Genomic DNA, 5,000 nt, shown 5'->3' with positions numbered 1-5,000 from the left:
TTGATTAATGAAAACATACTTGGCAAATGCTTTCGCTTCTGTTCGTCTTGCGACGATCCAAGAATTTCACCTCTAACGTCGCAATACGAATGCCCCCGCCTGTCCCTATTAATCATTACCTCGGGTTCCGAAAACCAACAAAATAGAACCGAGGTCCTATTCCATTATTCCATGCACACAGTATTCAGGCGGGCTTGCCTGCTTTAAGCACTCTAATTTGTTCAAAGTAAACGTGCCGGCCCACCGAGACACTCACTCAAGAGCACCCTGGTAGGATTGCAACGGGGTCCGCCTCGGGACGCACGAGCACGCACGAGGCGCGTCGCACGCCTTCAGCTCGCCCCACCGGCAGGACGTCCCACGATACATGCCAGTTAAACACCGACGGGCGGTGAACCAACAGCGTGGGACACAAATCCAACTACGAGCTTTTTAACCGCAACAACTTTAATATACGCTATTGGAGCTGGAATTACCGCGGCTGCTGGCACCAGACTTGCCCTCCAATAGATACTCGTTAAAGGATTTAAAGTGTACTCATTCCGATTACGGGGCCTCGGATGAGTCCCGTATCGTTATTTTTCGTCACTACCTCCCCGTGCCGGGAGTGGGTAATTTGCGCGCCTGCTGCCTTCCTTGGATGTGGTAGCCGTTTCTCAGGCTCCCTCTCCGGAATCGAACCCTGATTCCCCGTTACCCGTTACAACCATGGTAGGCGCAGAACCTACCATCGACAGTTGATAAGGCAGACATTTGAAAGATGCGTCGCCGGTACGAGGACCGTGCGATCAGCCCAAAGTTATTCAGAGTCACCAAGGCAAACGGACCGGACGAGCCGACCGATTGGTTTTGATCTAATAAAAGCGTCCCTTCCATCTCTGGTCGGGACTCTGTTTGCATGTATTAGCTCTAGAATTACCACAGTTATCCAAGTAACGTGGGTACGATCTAAGGAACCATAACTGATTTAATGAGCCATTCGCGGTTTCACCTTAATGCGGCTTGTACTGAGACATGCATGGCTTAATCTTTGAGACAAGCATATGACTACTGGCAGGATCAACCAGGGAGCTGCGTCAACTAGAGCTGAGCAGCCGGCCGCCCGGGAGTGTGTCCCGGGGGCCCGCGCGAACACGCAAGCGTCCGCTCAATTATTCTGCAAACAGGAGGAGGCTGAGCTCCCCTGCACAATACACCTCGAAACCCTCTCAGGTCCCGGCGGCGCGCAGCGCCGTCCTAAGTACTTGGTCGGGTTCGAGAGAGGCGCAATCGCCCGGAGTTTGGCGAGTAGACGCTTTAGGTGCGACCACCCGTGCTCCCAACTGAGCTTGCCGCTGCCGACAGAGGCCCGGGAGCGTGCTGTCGTGGCATTGCCGGCGGGAGACAACACGCGCCACCTACGGTGGCCGGCAGCTCCAACGCCAGCGCCACAGAAGGACAAAAGCCCCACTTGGGTGCCGAAGCGAACGCGCCAACACGTCCGCACAGCTGCGATACAAACCACCTGCGAGAACCGCAGAGGCGACCGAGCAGCAGACGGCGTCGCGGCGCCGAGCGCCGGGCGGCGGCGCATCCTCAGCGCACACAGTCCTCAATCGGACCAGCACACTGCAGATGTCCACCGCGCTTCGCACCGGGCCCGCGAGGACCTACTTTGGCCGCACGGCGCCGCGTGCAGGGTGCGCCGGCGCGCAGCTGCGCCGCCTGCCGCCTCCGTCGGCCGGCGCGCCTGCCACTGGCCGCCCCCACCAGCCGGCTGTAGCGCGTGCGCCCACGCACCGCGCGGCCAGCACGCCGGGAGGCCCCCCCTCACCGGCCGGGGACGGTCCCACCCAGCCACCGCCGCGTATCGCTTCACACCCACATGCCATTCACGTTCGTGGGCATGGTGGGTATCGCTGAAACAACCGGTTGGTAGCTCAACCGATCGTCGCCATCACTGATTCACCTCTAGCGAGAACAACCGCACCACAACGGTTTACCAGTTGTTCATTTGCGTAACGTCACCAGCAAACGTAGACGTCCATCGCCATTTGCAAATTCAACGATTGTTGCATGCCTGTGTCAGGTGTCACGACACACTATGTCTGCCCACATACACGCAACAACATGTGCACGCTTCGCGAACACGTGGAAGGTGGCCCCCGTACGTATGCGATGTCCATTGCGCGAACGACTGTCAACCGGCCTCTGTCGCATGTCGCAGATGTGGAACGCAGTGCACCATGCTATCACGGTGAGTGAGAAGAGACGACTACGTCTGACAACACGCGCCACTACATCAACAGACGGCTCATGCTGATCGCCATCCACGGCATACCATACTGCAATCCAGCTCTTATAGGGAGACGACACGTAGCTGAGTGCACAATATTTGGACCGTATGGTTCGCCGTTGTTGGCGCAGTCGTGGTACGGTCACACATGTACCACGATGTATCATTCAGTACATGAGGACCAATGTGCAGTACAGTGTGTGATTTGGACGTACAACATCAGCGGACAGTTGACACAAGCCGTACCACAACGTAGGCTGTGCTTCGCCATGCGAATGCCAATGAACAACTGCGAAGGGCATTGAGCATGTACGTCCTGCTGCCATCCGCATTACAGTGTATAGCTGCAAGGTGTTTAACATGAAGCGATACTCTGGGGACCGGGCAGTGCGGGTAGCAAACTATATTGCGGGGGTTGCAGTTAGGCAACACTACACTAATTTAACGCGTCGTATGACAATTACAGAGCAGGTTAAGGCCCAACGTGTGTTGGGTTAAGGCCCAACGTGTGTTGGGTTAAGGCCCAACGTGTGTTGGGTTAAGGCCCAACGTGTGTTGGGTTAAGGCCCAACGTGTGTTGGGTTAAGGCCCAACGTGTGTTGGGTTAAGGCCCAACGTGTGTTGGGTTAAGGCCCAACGTGTGTTGGGTTAAGGCCCAACGTGTGTTGGGTTAAGGCCCAACGTGTGTTGGGTTAAGGCCCAACGTGTGTTGGGTTAAGGCCCAACGTGTGTTGGGTTAAGGCCCAACGTGTGTTGGGTTAAGGCCCAACGTGTGTTGGGTTAAGGCCCAACGTGTGTTGGGTTAAGGCCCAACGTGTGTTGGGTTAAGGCCCAACGTGTGTTGGGTTAAGGCCCAACGTGTGTTGGGTTAAGGCCCAACGTGTGTTGGGTTAAGGCCCAACGTGTGTTGGGTTAAGGCCCAACGTGTGTTGGGTTAAGGCCCAACGTGTGTTGGGTTAAGGCCCAACGTGTGTTGGGTTAAGGCCCAACGTGTGTTGGGTTAAGGCCCAACGTGTGTTGGGTTAAGGCGCAACGCGGGTTGGGTTAAGGCGCAACGCGGGTTAGGTTAAGGCGCAACGCGGGTTAGGTTAAGGCGCAACGCGGGTTAGGTTAAGGCGCAACGCGGGTTAGGTTAAGGCGCAACGCGGGTTAGGTTAAGGCGCAACGCGGGTTAGGTTAAGGCGCAACGCGGGTTACGTTAAGGCGCAACGCGGGTTACGTTAAGGCGCAACGCGGGTTACGTTAAGGCGCAACGCGGGTTACGTTAAGGCGCAATATAGGTTAGGTTAAGGCGCAATATAGGTTAGGTTAAGGCGCAATATAGGTTAGGTTAAGGCGCAATACGGGTTAGGTTAAGGCGCAATACGGGTTAGGTTAAGGCGCAATACGGGTTAGGTTAAGGCGCAATACGGGTTAGGTTAAGGCACAATACGGGTTAGGTTAAGGCACAATACGGGTTAGGTTAAGGCACAATACGGGTTAGGTTAAGGCACAATACGGGTTAGGTTAAGGCACAATACGGGTTAGGTTAAGGCACAATACGGGTTAGGTTAAGGCACAATACGGGTTAGGTTAAGGCACAATACGGGTTAGGTTAAGGCACAATACGGGTTAGGTTAAGGCACAATACGGGTTAGGTTAAGGCACAATACGGGTTAGGTTAAGGCACAATACGGGTTAGGTTAAGGCACAATACGGGTTAGGTTAAGGCACAATACGGGTTAGGTTAAGGTACAATACGGGTTAGGTTAAGGTACAATACGGGTTAGGTTAAGGTACAATACGGGTTAGGTTAAGGTACAATACGGGTTAGGTTAAGGTACAATACGGGTTAGGTTAAGGTACAATACGGGTTAGGTTAAGGTACAATACGGGTTAGGTTAAGGTACAATACGGGTTAGGTTAAGGTACAATACGGGTTAGGTTAAGGTACAATACGGGTTAGGTTAAGGTACACATTGTTGTAAGGAAAGGTGTTTTGGGGGGGGGGGGGGGGCCGGTTTGTTGATTGTGATTATCGTAAGTAAATGACTGCGGCATCATCTGATTTGCCACGTCAGGGTGCACCTTTGGCTCATAACAGGCGGCGCTCTGATTCCATGCTTGTGGCAGACCTGTGTCTTTCATTCCTGCCATTGTTTGTGTGGTGTGACAGGAGGCAGTATTGTGATGTTGGGTGCACCCCTGTGTAGGACATGTGTGGGTGTTGGTGGCTTAGCTGAGCAATGGTGGTTGTCGGAAGGGTGAGATATTCTGTTTTGTGAGTGGACCTCCCGGTCTGGTTATGATAGTGTGGATTGTCTAATGTGGCAGAGAGGATGCACTGGGTGTTGTTCCATGCTGGTGCTTACATATTGTCTGTGTGCCTGTTACAGGCAGAGAGTAGTGCGTGATAAGAGTGTCTGGCTGACGTGTGATTGTGAGCAGAGTCTTTCAGCATGTATACGGACAGTTGTATACATTATCTGTATTCTGATGGCTCTATCTATTACTAATCAGCGCCGTGTATACGTTTAATCCGGTTCCAGTCGAAACTATTGTATCTCTGTACATTAGTGACACGGCGAGCCCGCTATGTAGTTACTCGTCTCGGCAGCTTCCACCGGTGTATCGCAAATGATTATAAGGAATCAGTCTAGTCGTCAATACCGATAGTGTGACGTCACATGTCTGGGGTGGGGGACGCTGCGCCCTTCCGGTGGGTCATGGCCTAGGAAGACTCTTC

At 53.8% G+C, this 5,000-nt stretch overlaps 1 non-coding gene across 1 annotated transcript in view; it reads right to left on the bottom strand.

The window, feature by feature from the left end:
* LOC124570064 overlaps positions 1-1,070 on the bottom strand; it is a 1,910-nt gene extending 840 nt beyond the window's left edge. Inside the window, exon 1 of the ribosomal RNA XR_006971458.1 lies at positions 1-1,070. This exon is cut by the window's left edge and continues 840 nt beyond it. This is a non-coding gene — a ribosomal RNA (small subunit ribosomal RNA).
* Positions 1,071-5,000: the final 3,930 nt, after the last annotated feature.

The sequence above is a fragment of the Schistocerca americana genome, unplaced genomic scaffold, assembly GCF_021461395.2.
Source record: "Schistocerca americana isolate TAMUIC-IGC-003095 unplaced genomic scaffold, iqSchAmer2.1 HiC_scaffold_158, whole genome shotgun sequence".
In the NCBI taxonomy this organism is placed as follows: Eukaryota; Metazoa; Arthropoda; class Insecta; order Orthoptera; family Acrididae; genus Schistocerca; species Schistocerca americana.
Note: the sequence above shows the minus strand (reverse complement) of the source record. Positions and strands in the feature narration are given on the sequence as shown.